The 23,035-nt window shown below is 52.1% G+C and overlaps 1 protein-coding gene across 2 annotated transcripts in view; it reads right to left on the bottom strand.

The window, feature by feature from the left end:
* CTIF (CBP80/20-dependent translation initiation factor) overlaps positions 1 to 21,933 on the bottom strand; it is a 295,612-nt gene extending 273,679 nt beyond the window's left edge. Inside the window, exon 1 of one of the 2 annotated variants that reach the window (XM_012642671.1) lies at positions 21,682 to 21,933. The gene's annotated coding sequence lies outside the window, so the exon portion shown is untranslated. Of the gene's footprint in view, positions 1 to 2,456; positions 2,513 to 21,681 lie in introns of those variants that run through there. The other variant, XM_012642672.1, reaches the window with a different exon arrangement.
* Between the last annotated feature and the right edge of the window lie 1,102 nt (positions 21,934 to 23,035).

Here is a 23,035-nt window from a genome sequence, read left to right as displayed (position 1 = left end):
CTGTGCCCCAGCAGCCAGACAGGGCTTGGCACATTGCAGTAAATACCAGCCGAATGAATGAATGAATGAATGACTCCCCTTCCTTGACACACCGCACATTCTCCCGTTGATGGCTTTATTCCCTTGCGTGTGTCTGTTCATTGACACCAAGAAACTAGTAAGAGGGGCACGGCTGGGAGCCAGACGCCCAGGGACTGCAGCCTGGGTCTGTAAGACGGGCTGGCAGCACGTGTCACCATTTAAAAAGCCCACAGAGCACACCAGGATCCTTGTTGAAGGGTGCCGTGCTCCACAGGCTGTCAATAGTTCAGCTTTGTAAGCAGCCTCGTGTCCTCCTGGCCGACCAGCCCTGGCCAAGGAAAGGCACAACTTTAGAAGGCTGGAACCACAGGCTCTCAGTGGCGGACAGCCACAAGGTCACACACAGGGGCCCACCTACCCACCTCGTATGATGGTTATCTGGGCACGGGTTTTATCTGCATCCTAGGATGGGGCACCCGAGCCACGTGATCTGTCTGTCCCCCCCCAGTGTCTAGCACATAACAGGGCTGGGGGTCGGGGCTACCACTGCCCATCCCGGGAGCTCACATGTACTATGTCCCAGGCACTGTCCTGAGCATGCAACAGCTCATTTAGACCTCGATGGCCCTACACAATAGGTAGCACGGTCACCCCCCCTTTACAGATGAGGGAACTAAAGCACAGAGGCCCCGCCCCCGGTTTCTGTGGCTGGGGTGGTAGAAAGAACATAAGGTTGAGAGTCCGAGGATGCGGCCTGTGGTCCTGGTGTCAGCTGTGAAGTCCTGCATGAGACTTTCAGTCTCTCAGAGGACCTCTATAAAATGGAAACAGTAATGCTACCTGCCGACCTGCAGACAAGGCATGAGAGCACCTGGGAAATGCGCAAAGGACAACACAAAGCAGTGGCAGCTGGCGTTATTTAAGGCTGCAGCAGGCCCTGCAATGTCTCAGCTATTTCATGGAGAAGGGACGGAAAAGCCCCTGAAAGCCGGGGAGCACAAACCGCAGCCAGATCCTCTCCGCCAACAAGGAGTCGCTGATGGTGACAGGGACACAACAGAGCTGCGGGTCTTGGGATCTAAGGAACACGGGCCCCAAAGTCTCCACATCATGAGAGGCACACAGGTGGTGACATCAGGAATAAATAGCACTTGCAACAAATCAAGACCCGAGCTAATGAAGTATACAAAATTATTTAACACGACTACACATCAACCAACTGCCGTTAAAGGGGAAACTGATATCACACGCACAAGTTAACACAGCATTCCGCGATGAGAAGGAGGTGCTTCTTCCCTTAAAATGTATTTTAATACAGTGGTGGCACCATATAATCAATAACATTTTTTAAGTTCTTAAAACATACCTACACAACTACACACGCCAACGAGGTAACTTCAATGAGAACCAAGCTTCTGTTTTCCAAAATAGTCCCCCGAATTAAACAGCTCCATTTTATTCAAGTACCTGCTGTTTTTGTCAATAGTTAATTATTAGAGGAACAAGGTCGAATATGCCCCTAGGATAAGCCACAGGAGAGCCAGGCTTTGGGGACCTCTGTCGTGCCTAGGGAAGGCTGTCTGCAGCAGGTGGAGCTGTCCCAGGACTTGTGGCACCCACCTGTACCCCACCCACCTTTACCCCAACAGGATCTCCATCCACACCATTATTTTAGATTAGAGGTCAGAAAATTTTTTCTGCAAAAGGCTAGAAAGTAAACATTTTACGTGTTGTGGGCCTTATGGTCACTGTTGCACTTAGCCAAAAACAACTGTAGACGCACATAAAGGCAGGACAATGGTCCAGTGAAACTCCATTTAGAAAAACAGGCACTGGCCCGGATTTGGTCTGCAGATTGTAGTTTGCCAAGCCACAGACTAGACCAAATTCCCTGTTTTACAGATGAGGAGAACAGAGTGGGGAAGTTATCTGACACTGCTAAAAGCTAGCTAGGTATTTGCCTTCCTAGGCCAGGGCACTTCCTAAAATCATGTACCCCAGGAATGGGAAGAGAAGTAGCAAACGGTTCATTCAGAGCACAGATGTGCTCCCACTGTGTTCTGCCAGTTGGCAAGGAAAAAGGTGAGGCTGAGGCCATTGCTTTCTGTCAGCAATACTGGGGACCCCGAAAGTGGGGCACAGGGGTGAGATGCCTCCTGATCCAGCCAGGCCCCCAGCAGCCAGCACAAGGTCTTGCCACAGCAGAGCGTCTCCGAGAAGGCCATTGACTGTGGATGGCCTTGCTGGGAAAGACTCCCCTCCTGCAAGGCCAAGGGCCTGCATGTCCATATTTCAGCAAATTCTGACAGTGACTGTTTACCCAGGACAACAGGGAGCCACTTTTTAAAGACTTAGGATATAAAGGGGGCTTCATACAAAACTATAACTGAGTTCAAATGATACAATCAAGTTTTTATAAACACTTCTTTTTTCACCTCTCCACAAAAGACTGCAAGGAAAAGATGACTTTGAACTTCAATGAAGATCTGTGAGAAGGAAGGATACTCCCTTTGTTGTGGTTAAAACATAACCTCCCAATTCTTTGACACTCCGTCCATCGGGAAGCAGGGGCTATGTCCTGTCCTCTTGAATCTGGCCTCTGTGACTGTTTGGCCAATAGTACATGGAAGTGACACTCGGCCAGTTTTGGGGCCAGGCTTTAAGAAATCAGCAGCCTCTCCTTCTGTTTCTTCGGACATTCACTTTTGGAAGCCAACCGCCATGCTTTGAGGAAGCCCAGGCAGCCCTGTGGAGAAACCCACCTGGAGATGAACCAACAGCCAGCACAACTTGCCAGCCATGGGAGTGCACCATTTTGCAAGTGATCTTCCAGCTCCGATTGTGCCATCCCAGCTGATGCCATGTGGAACAGATACAAGCGGTACCTCTTAAGCTCTCCCCAAATTGCAAGCTCATAGGCAGAATTAAGGATTATTATTGTTTAAGCCACTAAGTTTTGGGTTTGTTATACAACCAACAGTAACTAGACTACCTATAATTAGGCTCTTAAATGCCAGTCATTTGCTCAGGCCACCAAGCCATCTGCCTCCACAGATAACATTAGAAAATATGCTTTTGTTTATTGGAATTGGGGGAGGGGTGCTGCAGGCCCCATATTTAAATTCTGTTATATTAACAAAGGAGCTAAGATATTTTGGGGGAAAATAAAATAATTAGAAAGAGAAAGTAAGTCTCAGGAGGGTCTGAACACAGGGCCAATTTTTTTATTAAAGAAAAGATTTTGAATTTATATGAGCACGTCAACAAACTTGAGAATGAGACCACAGAGTCCCCATTTAGATAAAAGATGACAGTTGGAAGAAATTCTAATTTAAATATTCAAATATGCATCCTGATTTTTTAATTCAAAAAATATGGTCACCATCACTCACAAAATGGAAGAGAATATTCTGGTCTAAAACCGTTGAGTCTAGTGTTACGGTGGTTATCTCAACTTCAACATAACTCTTATAGATTATCTTTATAAGAGTAGCAAACCTTTATCAGGTTTACCAGAATGGGTTTACCAGGATAGGTTAGCTTCCAAATGCACCCCTTGATTAACTTTTGGATAGTGTACTTATTACTGGCTGGACAATGGATGTCAAACAGAACACTTTTTATGGCAGCACATTTGATGCTAAATGATCATTCCGACAATTAAACATACCAACTGTCATTGTGCTGAAGTTACTCAGGGTGCCAATTACAAAGTTTCTGATGATGAAAACTCTAAATAACAAGCTGCTGTTTAAGAATCGAAATTTGAGGGCCAGGCGTGGTGGCTCACGCCTGTAATCCTAGCACTCTGGGAGGCCGAGGCGGGTGGATAGCTCAAGGTCAGGAGTTTGAGACCAGCCTGAGTAAGAGTGAGACCCTGTCTCTACTAAAAAATAGAAAGAAATGATCTGGACAACTAAAAAAAAATATATATATAGAAAAAATTAGCCGGGCATGGTGGCACATGCCTGTAGTCCCAGCTACTTGGGAGGCTGAGGCAGAAGGATCGCTTGAGCCCAGGAGTCTGAGGTTGCTGTGAGCTAGGCTGACACCACGGCACTCTAGTCCGGGCAACAGAGCAAGACTCTGTCTCAAAAAAAAGAATCGAAATTTGAAAAATAGGTGTTTTTGAAACAAACTGGATACTATATAAAAAGATTCCTACAAAAATATTTATTAAGGTCGTCTTTAGGTACTTACTGATCACCTTTGGTGAATTCAAATTAAAATCATATGTATAAAAGTTTTATAGGAACCCACATTTGTTACATGAAAAGAGGTAGCCTGGGGCTGAAATTGGACATGTATTATTCAAAACCCTATTGGTGCCAAGTGCCATAAACCCAACCCAAACTAGCTTATGCAACATTACCCAAAATTCATTGCCTTGGAGTTCTCTGTCCTGTGTACCAGTTGTAATATTATAATATTATTGGCATTGTATTGAGTTTTTATTAAACTGGGCCTCTTGCTCAGCAATAATGAAATCACAAGTTCCACGTACTAGTTGTGTTTTTTTCTTTAATGCACATTTAGAGGAATACGTGGTTTGACAGTTTTTACAAATTCATAAGTATTCAACTGAAAATCATCCTGTATTCCACCCGTGGTATGAAGGACAATCCTTAAGGCGTAGAAAGGGGGCTTATTGAATATAGACTGTTATGGACTAAATTATGTCCTTTTAAAATTCACATGTTGAAGCCCTAAACCCCAATGTAACTGTACTTGGAGACAGGGCCTTTAAGGAGGTAATGAAGGTTAAGTGAGGTCATAAGGGTGGACCCTCATATGATAGAACCAGTGTCCTTAGCAGAAGAACAGACACCAGACAGCTGTCTCTTTCCGTGCACATGAGCACAGAGGAAAGACCACGAGAGGACGCAGCAAGAAGGTGGCTGTCTGCAGGCCGGAAAGAGAGACCTCACCAGAAACCAAATTTGCCAGCACCTTGACCTTGTACTTTCAGCCTCCAGAACTGTGAAGAACTATTAATAAATGTCTGTTGTTTAAGCCACCCAGTCTGTGGGATTTCATTATGGCAGCCTGAGCAGACTAACACAGAGACCATAGCTAACTATAGTGAGTCCCTCCACCCGGCGTGGATGTGGGCAGAGCTGCCAAGCTCCTTCTTCACACCGTGCCCTCAGGAAGAAAAGGAACCTTCTCCCACAGCTCCCATTCAAAAAATCCCAGGGAAGGTGACTGGTTGGCCTGGCTCTGGTCACGTGCCTGTCCCTCATCCCAAAGCTGTGGCCGGGGCAAGAGGGGCACGAAATGGTTCATGACCAGCCTGAGCCCGATTCCCCTCTGCAGCCCAACGGTGATGCCTATGAAACTCCAGGTCGCCATGCAAGGTCTGCAGAGGCCTTCCAAATATTGTGTCTCAAGTCCTCTATCTCTTCCTTGCCCTGCCTCTTCCTGGGGCAGGGTGCCTGAGCAGACCCAAAACCTCACCTTGCAGTGGACCTTTTCAACTCTACTATGAAAGGATGCCATTCAATGGGCAAGGAACGGACCACCAGCCCTATTTTACAGGTGGGAAAACCAAGGCACGGAGAGGTTGAGAGTATATACTAAGTTTTAAGCAGAGCCAGGCCTGGAAGCCAGGATGCGTGATCCTCAATACCGGAATTCGTTTCTACCACTCCGCAGTGACGTCCCTGCCCCTTGGCATCCTTACCTGCCCCATGGGCAACTGAGACCCCACCTAAGGCGAAGTGGCTGCCACGCTCCACACTCAGATGGATGTACAGGCAGCTCAGGACAGACCAAACCCATAGGTGGCTCAGGAGTTAAAACTTCAGGTTGGATGTTTAGAAATAAAGAGGCAGGCTCCAAACCTCATGCTTCCAGAAATGGGCCACACTAGGAGAGCTCAATGTCCTGCCGCCTTTATGCAAAGGGAAGCTTTACACCTGCTCCTCATAACCCTGAGTGTTCGGGGCTTCTCTCCTGCTGGCTACAGGCTCCCTGAGAGCAGCAGTGGGTCTTCCTTTCCTTTGCCCCTCACCCCCGTCCCCACTGCCCCAAACTGAGCCCTGTGTCTCTCACACACATACCAGAGGCTTTCCTGGGGGCAAACACCAAGAGAATGTCTGCATTTGGAAAGTGGTTCCCTCCACTGCTCAGCCAGGGAAGTCATCCGACACCTGTCACAGGGTCTCCATGCAAACCATGCAAAGGTGAGAGCCACATCTTACCTTTGCTAACTGAGCAGATGATAGTGAAACCAGGGGCCAAGGGGGTGTTCAACGGTCCTAAGGCATAGGAGCCCCCACCCCTGCCACCGTGGCAAGCGGCAGTCACAGATCCTCAGGGGAAGGAGCTGCAAGATCCATATTCGCCCTTGCCAGGCCTGGAAGCTCATCCACGCCCAAGGCCACCACAGTCATTTTGGGGAGAAGGCGCCAGACCCTCCTCTGCCAAAGTGGGTTGGCCCTCAGTAACCTCACCTGCCTCAACACCAGCCCGTTAGCTCCCTGGACCACTCACAGGGGACAAGCTGAGGTGGCCTTGGGCCACACGTCAGGGCGGGACAGAGCCCAGGCTGGGGAAACAGATCTTTGCCACAGATTACTCTGGTGGGACTGTGAAGGAATGGGAGTCCCCCCACCTAGAAGCTGCCCCTGAGAAACGATGCCCCAGTCCTGGGCTACACAGAAGTACAGCGTCCAGAGGGAGGGAGGTGACGATGCCTGCAGCACTCAGACCGCAGCTCACACACTGTCGTTCCAGTCTCCGTGTTAGGAGGAGCACTGATGAGACATGTACAGGGAAGGGGACCCAGGATGGCTCTGGTCACCCTGCCAGGAGAAACTGCGAGGGAAGAGCATTTACCTCTAAGAGAGGACTTCGCGCTCTGACTACTTAGTTTTCCTGGAGGAAGGGGATAAGCGTTCCATGCGGGGCTCAGAGCACAGCCAGCGCCAAAGGGAGGCATGCCTTGGGCAGTCTTGTAGGCCCTGGGCTGCCAGGTAGTGAGCTTCCTGTCCTCGGGAGGCTGCAAGGCAGACACCTGGCTTTCAGATCCGGGATTAGGTCAAATTTCTAGAGCCTCTCTCATCTCTCAGATGGTAGGGGTGAAGGAGAGTCCCAGATGCCCTCAAGCAGTTCTCAGAAAACCTCGAGGATTCTGTCTCTCAGAACGGCTGCTGTGAGGCTGGCAGAGAGAACATGGGGAAGGGGCCGTGCTCCCCGCCGGCCGGAGCGCGGTGCTCCGACTCCGCCCCGGATCCGGCCCTCGCCGGCCGCTCTGCCAGCGCACAGCCACCGTGTCAGCACGCCAGGCAAACACGAGCGGGCCTGCCCTCGTCACAGCGCCTGCCTCGGCCTGGGAGGGGATGATGACGCCTGCTGGGGACAGCGGCAGTCTGGAGCTGGTTCCTGAGGGAGACACGGCTACCCCAGGGGATCCAGAAACTTCCACACGCTTCATTCTAAACAAGCAAGAGGGCACAGTTCAGAGAACCAGTCCTCAAATTTGTTTCCTCACTGGCAAGCGTGGAATGTGACCTTGGCCAAGTCACCTGGTTTTTCTTGTTTAAATGTCCCTGTTGGAGGAAGTGCATTAGCCCTGCCAGCTCCCTGGCCACCTCGCATGCAATGACCGCTGGTGGCACTGACAACAGCAAGAAATGAGGTGATAACTCATCCTGTCGCACCTGTGGACAGCCACCCCCCTGCCCCCCATAGATGGGGTGTGCACAGTCTCTGCGCCCACCGGGATCTGCAGGCCTCTTCCCACCTGTCCAAATGCTGGGGTCACAAGCAGACCACCGGGAACGGGGAGCTTTGAAAGTCACTCGACTGCTTTTCTAGCTCTAAAATCCATTACAGAAGCATTAAGTACACTTGGCTGTAATGAGGTAAGTAGAATCGCGAAAACCCTGTGGGGATAAACCAGGAGCCGGGCGGCTGGAGGTTTCCGGTCCTTGCTCTGACTGCCCTGCTTCCAGTGTGCTCGCCAGGAACCACAGCGTCACCCTCCGCACCCTCACCCGCCACCCACCTGGGCCTGAGAGCAAATGGGAACAGGATGCAGCCAAAGCCCAGCTCAACCTGGGCTCTCAGGGCCGGCTGCGCCTGCGGCTGGCGTCTCTCTGGCGCTCACGAGCCTGCAGGCCCCTCGTCTGTTTACCCAGAGGAGAAAACACACCAGCATCATGTCACCAGCAACCCTTTCCCCACACGCTTCTGTGGACATGACTCAAAGCCCACACCCTCAGAAAACCAAGAACAGACCTGGCACAAAACGGGGACAATTTCCACCTTGTTGCAAGAATGAATTCCACAGGGAAGGGACGAATGACCAAACCACAGGTCCAACTGGCAACTCGGGCGGATCTGGAAATGCCACCTCCGGTGTTGGCACCTGCCAAAGACACCACCACAGGGACGCTCCCGTCTCCGTGCTGGTCCAAGCTGAGCACCCAATCCCTGCGTGACAGAGGAATGGACACTGGGAACCTCAGAATGAGAAAATCTAATTCTTTAGATACCATCTTATCCAAGCCCTGAGTAGCTGAGGAGAAAATACCCACACGTGAAGAGACTTGCCTGAGAGCACCCCAGTCACTAGTGGCAGATTTAAGACCAGTGACCTTTTCAGAAGACCGCAAGGGCACTGCAGGGTAACCGGCCAATCCCCATGTGTGGCAGTTAAGAGACAAAACTGGGGCCAAATTGGCTCTGCCACTTCTTAGCTGTATGACCTGGGGTAAAATACTTAACCTCTGCTATGGTCTGAATGTTTGCGTCTCCCCAAAATTCATATGTTGAAATCTAACCACCAGCGAGATGGTATTAGGAGGTGGGGCCTTTTGGGAGGTGATTAGGTCATGAGGGTGGAGCCCTCGTGAATGAGATTAGTGCCCTCATAGAGGAGGGCCCGGAGATCTCCCTCACCCCTTCCGCCACATACGGACACAGCAGGAAGGCGCCATCTATGAGAAAGCAGGCCCTCGCCAGACACCGAATCTGCCAGCACCTTGATCTTGCACTTCCCAGCCTCCAGAACCGTGAGGAATAAGTTTCTGTTGTTCACAAGCCACCCAGTCTATAGTATTTTGTTACAGCAGCACCAACGGACTAAGGCACCCCCTCTGCACCCCCATTTGCTCATCTATAAAACAGAGGCTGTGAAGGCTAATGAAGACAGCACGTGTAAAGTGCTCACCCAGCATTTCAACGCTGTAATACTCAGCAAATGTGAGGTTGTTAAAGTTATTATTGGATCGCCCAGGGTTTCAGTAGAAATACCACCTGCTCAATCCTTGAGTTTACAAACATCTCCCTACTACCCAAACATGCAGCTCTCAGGGCAGAGTCCAGGTTTGGGGACCACACAGGCCTAGACTTGTAGCCTGGTGTCCCTGTGTGACCTCAGGGGAAATGCTAACCTCCCCGGGCTATCAGCAAAAGAGGATAGTAGCACTTACACCCAGAGCTGGAAGATTAAATACTCCGAGGTGAAGCCCTAAGCACAGGGCCCAGCACACACTGCATGGGTATTAGTGTCCTAGGGCCACCATAACAAAGGACCACAAACTGTGTGGTGGAAAACAACAGACATTTATTGAGGCTGGAATTCCAAAACCAAGGTGTTGGCAGGGCTGTGCGCCCTCTGAAACCCGTAGGGGACAATCCTTCTGTGTTAGTTGGTAGGGCTGCCATAACTGGCTACCAGAGCCTAGGTGGCTTCAACAACAGAAATGTTCTTATTTTGGAGGCTGGAAATCCAAGATCAAGGGGTGGGCAGGGCTGGCTGCTTCTGAGGCCTCTCTCCTTGGCTTGCAGATGGCTGCCTTCTCGCTGCGTCCTCACATGGGTGCCCCTCAGTCTATGTCTCATCCGTGTCCTAGTCTCTTAAGGACACCAGTCATATTGGAGTAGGGCCCAACGTACTGGCTTCATTTTAACTTAGTTATGTCTTTAAAGTCCCCATCATTAAATACGGTCACAATCTGAGGTGCTGGGGGTAGGACTTCAACGTGTAAATTTTGGGGGGACATAACTCAACCCATGACAGCATGGCTGATTACCTTTCTTCCCCTCTAGGGAAGGAAAATGTGGAGATCCACAAATCCTCACCCACGGCACTGTGCAGTGCCCCACGGAACTGGTTTTTTAATCCAGAGAGATGTCCGACAGGAACAAGTGCCTTTCTACCAATGTGCACTTTGCCTTAAAAGTGTATTTTTCCACGGAGCTTTGACCCCATGGCTGGCACTGCCCTGATTTTATGGGAAATGCACTGATGACTCCAACAAGAATAGGATCTCCAACGCGCTTATGATCTCACAGCACAGACCGGGCAAGTGCCCAGGGAATGATGCAGAGGGAGGGGGTGATGGAAAGAGCTAAGTGCCCTAATGATGCACAGACCAATGCTGTGGGGCGGGGATGCAGGGGACGGGGGCGGGGGGGTGTGGAGGACAAATTGACTATCTGGGCGGGGTATAGAGGAGCCCCGTGGGGACAGATTTGCCCCTCAGCTTGAGTGGTGGGTCCTGTGGCCTGGGCTGTTTGTATACAAAGGGGATGGTGGTTTGGGGAGGGGAAGGTGGCGGCCACCACCATCTTCCCAAGGCCTGGGTTCCCAATCACCGTGGGCAAGAGAACTCATTCTGCAGGATCGAAGGTGTCCGAGCCGCGGCTGAGAAGGAATTCCTCTCTCAAGCCCACGGCTGCCTACAAAGGTGCCCGCCGTCCTGCATCGTCCAGCCAGACCTCAGGCCCTCAGACCTCTCCAGTCCTGCTGCCCAGGCCACCAGCAACACAGACTCCCTCTCTCTGGATGATTCTGCCTGCCGGGGTTCTCCACCTGACCCCAGTGGCAGGAAACTGCAGGAGCTGCTAGAGAGGGGCCACAGAGCCCCTACTGAGACCACACAGAGGGCTTCCATGGGAAACCTGGGGCGCCTATATCCCGCTATTATTTGCAGGTTAAGAAATAATAATCACTAGAAACGGCAAAACCATAGCGATACGAAGCAGATTGGTGATTGCCAGAACCAGGGGGTGGTATTTTTTTTAAATGTCAATTATATTGAAGTATAAAAAATTATATTTCAATAAAGCTGACCCCTCCTCCAAATAAATAAATAATAGCACGTTGAAACTTGGTGAAGCAAATGTTAATCATTGCTTATCCGACCATTGTTCCTCTCCCCACTTCCTTGCAAGGAGAGGTTGCCTCTTGCTATAGATGAGGCAGAAAATACCAGAGACTTGCTTCCTCATCCTCCACTGGAGCTGAGGCATGGGTATGGACATGCTTCTTTTCAATGGGACTAGATGGAAATTCCAGCAGGGGAATTCTGGGAAAGGTTTCCCTCCCTGACAAATTAAGATCGACAAGGAGAAACTCACCTTCCTGCCTGTCTTTGGATACAGTTGTATGAGAGCGTGATACCTGGAGCAGTGGCAGCCATGCTATGAGCATGAGGGGACAAGCCTGAGAACGAAAGCCAATATGCTGAAGATAGCAGCCCAGATGTTTAGAACGGGTCCTTGAAATTATCACTGACCCACTGAATTAACCAACTCTCGAACTCTTACCTTTAGACTTCCGGCTATGTGAGCTGAAACACCTTATTTTTAAAGCAGCTGTTAGTCTCCTATTCTTTTACCTGTAGCCAATAACATCCTGCAGGTCAGATGGTTTTCATCTCTACATACTTCTACCCCCAACCCCCAAACTGAGATCGTGGTGAGATACAAGATAGAAACTTACGGCTGTAAGCTACGCCCTACCTGAATGCTGAGTCCACAGTCCCCCTAGATATTGCTGTTCCCCCAGCCCTTAAGCAAAGTGGGGAAACAGATGCTCATTTCTCTTGTGCACGAGCACTTCCCCCTGTCACCCCTATGTGCGCCCTGCAGGATCAATGACTGATAATAGTGTCAGGTGTGACCCACATGCATACACCGTCCCTAGCCAGTGCATCCATAAGCCCCCATTTGCCCAGGACAATCTCAGTTTTCACATGTGTCCCAGAATGATTATGCATTTGAACGAAAAATTTCGTCACCCCACTTCTGGCTGCCTCAGCACCCTTTGTGTTCCCCTGACCCAATGCTCACCATACTACACTAACATAAGGCTGCTCTGTCCTCCCCACAGAGACGGGAAGGCAGGAGGCAGGGACCCTGCCAGGTTCACGCCAATTCATCTCGCCTGGTTCACAGAGCCTGACCCACAGCAGATGCCTGATGCAAGCTGCTAAACTGAACCAAATGTTGGCAGGCTAAGGGCCTTATGCTAAAAGGATTAAGGCAAACCAATAGAATGTGGGCCTAAGAAACAATTTTTGGAGGGAGAAGGGAACTTGGGTGCTTTCCCAGAATCCCTGACCCTCACCCCTGGCCCTGTTGGCACAGGGTCCTGCGGAAAAGTGGCAGAGCACCTCCAGGCATCCAGCTGTCTGACGCAACCTCGCTGCAAAGGCAACTCGTGGTCTTCGTCACCCGATGTGGCACGTGGTGAATGTACGACCCACACAGATGCCAACCACCCTGTGGATGCGGGGAGATGGAGGAGCAGAACACCTTGTTTGTTGCTTCTTCCCGAGAGTGCCCAGGGCACTGCAGACAGACACCACGGGACAGATAAACCATATGCTCCAAAAAACACTTTGTCAACACCATCCTGTTCAGTGACACATCAAGATATGAATTCTCTAAGCAGGTCGCTTTCTTGATCTCATGGTTCAAACTCATAAGTATTTCAGCAAATATCCCAAGAGGATGGCAAAGGCCTGTGGGTTCCTGGCTAGTGGTGAGATCAGGACATTGACTACCCCAAGGGAAGGCCCTATAAGGAAACAGCATGGGGAATGTGTCAGCTCCACCCCCTTGGGATGGAACCACACACATTCTTTCTGAATAACTTCAGGGTTCAATCGTCACAACCATGGCCCTGCCTCTCTGTCTCTGTCTCCCTCACAGAAGTTACTTTCATTTAGTGAGGCATACAGACAGTGCCTAGCACCATGCCTGGCATGCAATAGGCATGCAATAAACATCAGCTCCCTGCGTTCAATTTGCAAGTCACTTACTTAGAAGCTGAGATGTATTCCATGCATTGGAGGAAGGAACTTGCAGCGTGTGCTATTGCTTCTCTCATGATCATCTGAAAAGCACTGAGCCAAAGCTTCTCAAAACCTCCCCATCAGACTGCGCCTATGCAGCCAGCTCGGCTAACCTCGCATCTACTTTCAAAAGCTCCCTCTGTGCTAAGAAAGTGAAGACAGACGTTGGCTGGATTCTTGCTGAATCTGAGCTCGACAAATTGAGGCCCTTCTTAGCAAAAGCACGAGGGATGGTGAAGGGTCTTAAAACTATCTCTCAGGACAGCTGCAGGGGCGATGGGTGGAAGAGGCTGGCAGCTGGCAAAGCCTCGACACAAGACCTTCGCAGCAACCACAGCCTCGTAAGGGAAGGAGGTGCTTCACAGGCGGTGACCGCCCAGCCAGAGGAAGCATCTGATTCCCACGCCAGGTGGAGGGTTGACCAGGTGACCTCTAAGGTGTCTCCCAAGTTTGAAATTGCAGGAACTAAAGGCTCTGGGCAAGGGGACAACAACATGGTGTGTGGTCTGGAGGATCAGTAGCGGCTGGAATCTGCACAGGACACCCTCGCGGGGACGCTGGGAAGAAGCCTCATTTGTAAGAACCTGACCTGAGTACGTGGCAGGGGAGAATGAACGTTCTGGGTTTCCCAGACAGGCTCATCTGTAGGTTTTTGCAAAGAGACAGAAGCCCCAGGGCTGGAACAGTCCTCTGCTGGCTGTGCTGCTGTCTCTAAGATTTTTTCAAAAAGCTCCCACCAAGGGCGCTTTCTCTTCTCTCTCCTCATTTACTTGTTTACCCTGCCCTGGCCATGACGCGTCTCTGTGACAAAGACACCCAGAATCTTCCAAGGTCCCTGAGGACCTAGAGCCCACAGTCAGAGGACTTCATGTGCAAATTTCTCTTCTGGGGGTCTCCTGAACCACATGTCTAGCGGTCATCCAAAGCCATAACAGGCCTGAGGTCTTGAATTTCCAGGGACCTCACATTCAGGTCAAGACATCCCTCCCCCCCAATGCCAATGGGCTGGCGTCTCATCCATCCTTCCTCCAATCATGCAAACCTTTGCTGGTCCTGTTTAAGGCAGAGATCTCAATTCCAACTCCTGGTCTCATCTCTAGTTCTAGAGGGGACATTGTCAGGACTCAACCCCTCGGGTGTTGAGACCGGTAACCACCCCTCAACTCCACTCCCACCCACCAGGCCTGGCAAGCATCAGCTGAGCTCACCCTCCGCCCTGGGTTTTGAGATCCCTGGGGATTTCCCTTACATTCTACGAGCTTAGCTCTTCTTTGAAAGCATGCTAGTTACAGCTTATACAGCATTTCTAGGTACTTTGTCGTTGGAAGGTTTTCAAGATTTTTACTCCACTGTGGTACTGAAAGTATTCTAAATCAGTGTTGGGAGGCCCCCTTTGGCCTTGTTTATGGAAACCTTCCCTGGCTGACCACCCCCCCACCCCAGACAACTAACTCTGGCCACATCCCTGCAGTTCCACAAATGTAGACTGAACACTTACTATGTGCCAGGCACTACCGTCAGTCCAGAGGATTCTAACCGGAAAAGATTGGACCTCTGCCTGAAACACGTCAGCTCTGTAAAAATCAGCAGAACACAGGTATCTGCAGCATGCTATTAATATTCAATTTGCATTCTACTCTTTCCCCATGTGTTATAGCTTTTTAGTGGGTTCATGCGTTCATGTCTTGTCTCCCCAAGTAGCTTGCCTGCTCCTGGAAGCCGGATCCTGGTCTCCCTGCCCAGTACTCACACTTCAGGGGCCTGGGACAGGGCTCTGCTCACTGTAGATGTTAAAAAACGAAATGTCTCTCCCCTAACTCACTCTAATGTTTCCAGCTGAAGCTCGCTCTTGGCTGTCGCTGGATTCTGCCAGCTGGGCCTCCAGCATGACACAGCATCCCCGCCTGGCTTCCCTGACGACAGCACCCGGCATGACAAAGGATTCTCTGACAATGGGAGGAAGAGGTCTGCTCTCATTGTCTGAGCAGCCACCACAGTCACGCTCAGCACTCCCAGAACTGTAGCTCGGCCCACACTTCTGCAGGCTCTACCTTGTGCGCTGTATTGGAAGACAGTGCCAGCCAACTATGCTGCCAGCAACTCAAATGCAGTGCCTGCAGCACTGAATTCATCAGTCTTCCTTCCCACCCCAACCACATCAGTCCTGCTCCACACCCAGGTAATGGGCTGCCAACCACCTGGTCAGTGAGGTCAGAAACCTGGGAGTCACTGGGACTCCTCCCTTGTCACCAAGTCTAATCAATCACTGCAGACTTTACTCCCAAATATTTTTAATATATGACCTTCAGTCCAGCCTCAGATGCAAGCCCTGGTTCCAGGCCTCATCCCCTGCGACCTGGATACCATATGGAAACTGTTACTGCTCCCCATCTCGTTCCCTTCTGACCCATGGCTGCACACGGCGCCTCTGCTTAAAGCCCTTCCTCCATGCCTTACCTGCAAGGCTGAGAGCCAAGGTCTGAAGCTAAGCTCACAAAGCTGAGCGCTGTCTGCCTTTCCGCCCTTGCATTTGACCTCACTGCTTGTGGTTCCTTCCTACACCCAGGCAGCCTCATCCCTCCACACCTGTGTGTACCCCATTCCTGCTCCCTGAATGCCCTTCTCCTGCCTAGTTCCTTTTCATCCATTAAGATTCAGCCCCTTAGCTATTTCCTTCAGGAAGCCCACTCCCTAATCCCTGAGGCCAGAACAGGTGACTCTTATTCGCACTGCTGTAAGGCCCTCAGGCTCCTCTCCCACTGCGCTCCCCACACCACAGTGAACAGAGAGCAGGTAAGTGTCTGTCTCTCCCGCTAGACAGTGGGCTCCTTGAAGACAGGGGACTGTACCTGTCCTCTGCTGTAGCCCCAGGGCCTAGTGCAGAGCCAGGCATAGAAACAGACCCCAACAAATTCTGAGAAGCTCCCACTGATTGCAGATATTCGAGCAAACCTCTTAGATCTGCTCCACCCTCCCCCCAAGCACAGTCTCCCCTTAACCACTTTTGAGCCACTGCCCCAGCCTAAAACCTCCTCCGCCACCACCCCACACCTACTACCAAATTCACCTCTTCCATGAAATCATCCCAAACTGGCCCCATTCTACATACTGTTGCTATGGTAAGTGTCCTTCATACTTTATGCCCCCCACCCCCTGGGTAAGTTAGCATTTGGGTCTGGCTCCATGGCTGAGTATGAGTCAACGGTAGATATAAAGAAGGTCTAAAAAGTTCAAGGCCGTCCACTCACAAAACCATACTGATGATGTCAGACAGTAAGCCCCCTCGGCCCTGGGCACTAGATGTGAAGTCTGAAGTCAGTGTTCAGACCCCTGTTCTACTAGTTACTCGTGACTTGGGCATGTCACTAACCACAGAGGTTCAGCTTCCTCATCCACAAAATGGGGATAATGATAACAGCCTATTGTAAAAGGCAGATGGAGTTATTTGTGTGAAATACTTTGCAAATTATAAAGCCAAATCAAATGCTGTACATTCTAATAGTTCCCAGTGCAATCAACCCACTGTCCCCTTCCCACCAGGACTTTTGTCCTTTCTTGAGTCAGCTGAGAATCAAATGAAATCTGAGGATCCTCTTTCTAGAAAAATACACATACATATCAGCTTTGCAGACACTTCCAGGAGGTTCCTAAGGACCCTGCCACAGGGCCAGAAAGCCACAGACCAAACTGAAGAGTGCTGGAAGACCCCAAGCCTACCATCTCTCCCAAACACATGCCCTCAATTGTTCCTGGATGCCAAAGATGAAAACGAAGCAGGAAAGGCCAGTCTTGAAAGAAAGCAAAACCAAAACGGAAAAATTACCCCAGAGCCTTTGCCAATACCAGAAGAAAGAACAGAAGAAGATATAAAGTTCTCACTCTTTGGGAAGTAAGGATGCAACTTTTTTTCAGAAAGCATCATAGTATAGAGAAAGAAGATTGGACAAGATCTCAAATTCCAGGGTTTCTTGTCCCACTCTGCCAAGGGCTCGCTGTGACCTTGGGCAAGTCATTCTACTTCTCTGGGCCTTAAGGTCTTCACATGGAGATCAGATCATCTGCAAGGCCCTCCCCAGCTCTGGGTGCCTAAGATCCAAGGGTGTGTCTGTTCTCATCCTGTTCTAAACCACAGCTCTGGCCTGAGTTGAATTCAGAAATCAGAGGCAGATGTTGATATGGCATGATGGTAATAATGCAGGGGGAAGGCCACCATTGCCACGTGGTTCTAAATTAAACTGAGTGCAAGGAGAGGGAGGAGGGCAGAAGAAAACCCAAGCCTGCAAGTGAGCAGCTGGGCTCAGGGTACCCATGAATCAGCAGTGGGGGCCCAGAGGTAGGGGATCCCTCACCCCACCCTCACCCGCAACAACATCAAAAAATGGCTGCCACCTTATCAGGTAAGTTATGCAGAAACACCATCATGTTTGGAGAATTCTCAAAAACTGTAATTTGCCTGTGTGTCTGTATCTCCTGTTATTTATCTGGGCTGGGAATTCTGTCTCCATCCTCACCGCCCATCTCTGGCTTCCTCCTTCATGATCTGAACTGCAAACACCATAACCTTAAAACAAGGGCAATGGAGTCCAAAACTAAAATGAAATTAGAGGGCAATTTCAGGGCCTGCAGAGTAAGTGTGAGAATAGATAAAAAGTGGACCCATATTAAAACATCTACACAGACCTGTAAGACAGAAACCCCTATACCCAGGCAGGGCCTGAGCAAGACCTTCACCAAAGCCATGGCCTCACTGAAACACAGCACCATCAGACCTGGGGCGGGACCTCAGAGAACACCTCCTCAGCTCTTGATGCTGAGCAGAACCTGTTGGGTGGCTTCAGGGTAATTTCCCACTAGCTGCCTAACTTCTACAGGACAGAGCTCTGGGCCCTCCTGGAAGGTTCCAAACAGCCTGAATGAAGTTTAAGGTACCAAGGGATATAAGGATCTTCTCCCCACCTCCTTGCTCCCTTCTGCATTTGCTCTAGAATAAGAACTGGCATTATGGGCCCCTTGCAACCAACATATGTGAAATTGACTAGGTTCCAGGGTGAGTGCTTTAAAATATTTACGATTTGTTCCCTCCTCTGTTATTGCATTATAACTTAACTGTTTCTGCTATACTATCTTTGTGTGCCCAAAACACAGTTGAGTGTCTAACCTAAGGTAGGCGCTTGATAAACATTTGCTGAACTTAATTTAACATTTGTTAAATTTTCTTTATATACACTTCCAGATACACAAACATGTAGGTGCCCACTACATATCTGTGAATGGTTAATTAGCTGATTAGTTGGACAAACTTAATAACCTTCCAGACAATGCCTGAGAACCTTCAAGTACATAAATGCTGAGAAATACAGACAGGCATGGACGAGCTCTGTTTGCTTTTCTGGGCTTCCTCAACCCTGGAGAAGGAGGGGGACAGAGAGCATATAACCTGGGATGGTTTCTCTGTGGTCCACATTTTAAATCCAATGGCTTCGAAACCGGTAACTAAAGAACAGACCTTGGATTCACTAAGGACTCCAAGAACATACCCATATGAACACAGGCACGTGCTGCCTGAACAGGTATGCCGTGCGCATGTATTACATGCAAGCACGATTCTGGTATATACCAGATGTATCACAGCTGATATCTATTCACCAAGAGCAAATTATTAAATGGGTGCTAATTAGAGTCATGCAGACTTCTGTTCTTTAATGGCTATTCTCATCAGGAACTGTCAGCAGACTGAAAGTGTTCTGAAAAAGAATAAGCACCAGCACAATTTACCCACTTTCTTGGGTTTAGTACCGCTGAGGTGTCAAGAATCCATTCTCAAAAAAATGGCCACTATTTAAATAAAAAGCCATAGGCTGAGAAGAGAAATCTCAGAGGAGGAATGTAGCCCTTCCCTTACTGAGAGGTTGTAGGCAAGTCACATCACTTCTTGGCCCTCAGTGTGCTCATCTGTAAAATGGGGTTAATATTCTCCTTCCTGCCTCACTCGACCTTCTTAATAAGTGCTATAATACTTGAAAAACAAACCTGCCCTGTGAGGTCATACAAACGTATTATTATTCTAGCAATCTGTTAATCACTGATGACACTGTACCCCAGAATGTGTTACAAAATTACTGCCTCTGAGCATACATCATCCAGAACAGATACTTGACACACAGGTGAGACGATCTGTGTGTAAACCGAGTCCTGTTTCCAACACTCCCCCAGAGGGAGTTTCCTCAGGCAACCTGAGTGCGTCCTGGCCATCGTCTAGCATCTGCTCGGGGCAGTCTGTTCCCGTGCAATTGGGTTTTCTTGAAAGCCAGGCAATTTCCTCGCGCGGCCGGAGCCAGCTCGGAGCCGGGATTCCTGAGGTTTTCGGCCCAGACCCCGCTCTGGGCAGGAGGAGCTGGGCCGGACAGCAGGGCGGGCCCTCCCGCGCTCTGGGCGGCTCCTTCCTCTTCCTCCAGCCCCTGGCGGCCGCGGCCCTCGCGCTGTGTCACTTTCGCCGCCGCCGCGCCGGCAGCTCCAGCGGCTTCCTCCCCTGCCGCGCCGGCCCGAGGCCCGGAGACAATCCCCGGCCGCGGAGACAGAGCGCCGAGCGGGCGGGCGGGCTGCCCGGCTTCGGGCAGCGGCCGGGGCGGCAGCAGCGGGCTGGGCCTGGACTGGGGCAGCCAGGCAGCCTGCGGCTCCCACTGTCCCCAGACGGAAGAATTGGGGGCTGAGGGGTCGCCGGGCGCGCTCAGCTCTCCAGGGTCTGGGAAGGCGGCGGCGGCGCGCGCGGGCACGCACACCCGCGGAGCGCCTCGGTGCAAGGGTCAGCCCCAGCGTGTCCGGGGGGCGGCGACACGCGCGCGCCCGCGGCTCCTCCCCGCCCAGCCAGCCCAGCCCCTGGGGCCGCCGGGTAGGCGGCCCGGCGGCTGGGTCAGGGGGCGTCGGGGACGCGGAGGGAGGGACCGCGTGACTCCCGCCGCACGGCGGGTCCGGGACTCCGCACGGATGACAAGCACAAGCGACCCCAGGGTCTCCCCCCGCCTATAGCCGCAGGATCCCCTCTCCAAGTAACCCGGACGCGCGCGCGGGAACACACGACCCCAACTAGAACCGCAAGGGAGCTGGCAGGACCGGTCCTGCGGGGTTTCGGGGCCCACGGGCGTCCCCACTACGCCGCGGTCTGCCGTCCCCGCCCCCCACACACGCCAGAGCGGTGTGTACACACATACAGCGGGGCGGGGGAGGCGACGCCTCACTCCTCGGGGTGGGGACGCGCACAGCGCCACCAGCCATCCCTCCCCTCTACGCGCCGAATGCCCCTCCCTGCTCGCAGCCCCCCTCCGTAGCCCCAACCCTGAAACTCCGCGGAACCAGAGCCAACGCCGCCCAGATAAGGGGCTCGGATCCCCGATTGTCTTTTAACATCAATGGAGAAATACCCGGCTCAGACGCGCGGTCCCTGGGACGCCTCCTCCAGTTGCATCCAGGCACCGGCACGCGGTCCTCAGAGGCCCCAGACCTTCGCCGCAGCCCAAGCCCCCGCCCCCCCACGACCGGCGCCCGGGACAGTCACCTGCTTGTCGTCCTAATGAACTCTAGCCGGAGCCCACCCCACGGCCGCTCGGGTCACTCGCCCCCGAGAGCTGGCTTTTCAGAGCCTGTCAACTTAACCCCTGCTCCGCCGGGCGGATCTATTCCCCAGGCCCGATTACACCGCGGTGACGGGAATAATAAAAAAGACAACAAAATCACAAGCGTGGGGAATGGCCAAAGCCGAGACCGAAATGGGTCCACCAATTGGTTTCTTCCTCTGCTCCCATCCCCGGCGCCCCCCGCGGCCCGCGGGCTCACCGGGCACAGAGGGAGGGGGCTGCACCCTGTCTAGACGACAGCCATCCACAGACATCCCCGAGCCCGCGGGGACGGGTGCAGACACACACACGCGCGCGCGCTCGCTGCCACAGACACAATCAGTCACCAGGGGAGGGAGGGGCGGCGTGGAGACACACTCTCCGGGTCCCTCCGGCAGCCCGGAGTGCGGCAGCCCCCGGCCCCGAGACGCGCTCCCTACCTCGGCGGAGCGCAGTCAGAACAGCTGCAAGTTTGGCTGGTACTAAACCAACTGCTCGATGCAGCAAATGCGGGCTTCAAAACAAAAGGGAGAGGACTCACGCTCGCTCCCTTCCTCCCCCCGGGTCGGAACCCGGCACATGACAGCGGCTACACCGCGCAGCTCCAACGCGAGCCGGGCTCCTGCCGCGCACCCCCCAAGAACCCCCCTGGGCGCCGGGGCTCCAGGGCCACGGCTCCCCACGGAGCGCAAAACGCGGCAGGGAATGGGACAAACCCAGGAAGGGGGCAAGATTGTGGAGTGTAGTCCCCCACAGAGGGGGAGGAGGGGGCCGTGGATGGGTGCGGACACCCCGCTGGCAGAGGCGCAGGGAGGGGGAAGGGGGTAATTGTTTGGGGCGGTTTTCCCGGATTTATCTATAAGCACGCGCACGTCACGCAGCCCTCCTCCCGAGTCCTCAGATCGATCCGCAAGCTGGGATGACTAAAAGAGGAGGACGGATGAGGGGATGCTCACCTCGGGGTTTCTCTGGCCGCTGCGCTGAGCCGGAGTCAGGGGTGGGGGAAGGGGGCAGGGAAGGGGAAGGGAGGGACGAGGCTCTGGATTGCCGACTCCTGCCTCGAGTTCGGCGCGTCCCAGCTGCGGAGGGGACCCGGCGCCCGGGCGCAAAGACCCAGCCGAGAGGGGAGGGAGGGAGGGAAGGGAAAGAGGGAGGGAGGGGCGGGTAGGGGGAGGGAGCAAAGGAAGGAAAAAAATGTTCGCTGATCTGACACAGGGAAAGAGAATGTAGGAGAGTGACGTCCAGGCCCCGCCTTCCCCTCTGGCCACGTGCAAAGACTTGAAAGGGAAGAGGGAGGCGGGAGGCCTGCTGGGTAATGTAGTTCGCCTTTCTTTCCCAGGATGGCGGGCCCTATAGAGCGGGGTGGCCCGGGGACGCTGGGGTTGCCGCCTGAACCGCCGAGACAGCCCAGTCCAGCGACGCCGAAACCCTCCCCGCAACGACTCCACGGTGCTGGCGCAGCCCAGGGTGGGGACCTCTGCGGTGGGAGAACTAGGTGCTTAGGCGCAGTTCACACTAACGGAAAACGTTTGGTTTTAGAGTCAGAAAGGCTTTAAAGATGAGAGCTTCATTGCTTAAAGTGCAAAATCCGTTCTAATGGCAGATAAAAGGGAGCTTTGTGTTTGCACTGGGGGGCCCAAGTGGCATAATTAATGCTACATTAAATGCCTTGCTCGCTTATTGAGATGCATATGTTATAATTAACATTTGAGCATCTCTGTGGCAGGGGCGGGATGTTGTAATTAGATATGCACTTTGCAACCAATTAATTTTCCTTTGGCCAAGCTAAGGGCTGGGACATGGTAGCTGGGAGAATTCAATGCAGTGGATAATTCAGTAATCACTTAACCAGATCACCAATGTTTTAGTTAAAACTGAACTTGGCACAGAGAGGCCTTCAGGAGAAATACTGTATAAAATGCTGTATGTCCCACCAAGCAAAGGGGTTAGAAACTTATTGTAGGAACTGTATGAGCCCAAGGTGCTATGGACCACCCCCATCCCCCCATCCCCCCCTGCTCTCCAACCTGGAGCAGCCAAACAGGATGGAGGGTAGATGGGAGTGAGAGAGAGTCAGGAAGGCTTCCTGGAGGAAGTGGTAATTGAGCAAGGAATTTCTAAGATTTTTAACAAAGGCAAAGGAAGGGGTAGGCCTCTCATTAAGGCTACAGGGTACAAAGTCTCCAGATGAGAGAGAAGAAAATTAATTCAAAACGTCCCAGCAATTTGATAGGGCAGAAGGGGACAGATTGGGGGTGGGGGAGCAGCAAAGGCAAGAGGGGGGTGGCTGGAGGGTGAGTCTAGAGGGCA

This window comes from Propithecus coquereli, unplaced genomic scaffold (genome assembly GCF_000956105.1).
Source record: "Propithecus coquereli isolate 6110/MARCELLA unplaced genomic scaffold, Pcoq_1.0 Scaffold181, whole genome shotgun sequence".
NCBI lineage: Eukaryota > Metazoa > Chordata > Mammalia > Primates > Indriidae > Propithecus > Propithecus coquereli.
Note: the sequence above shows the minus strand (reverse complement) of the source record. Positions and strands in the feature narration are given on the sequence as shown.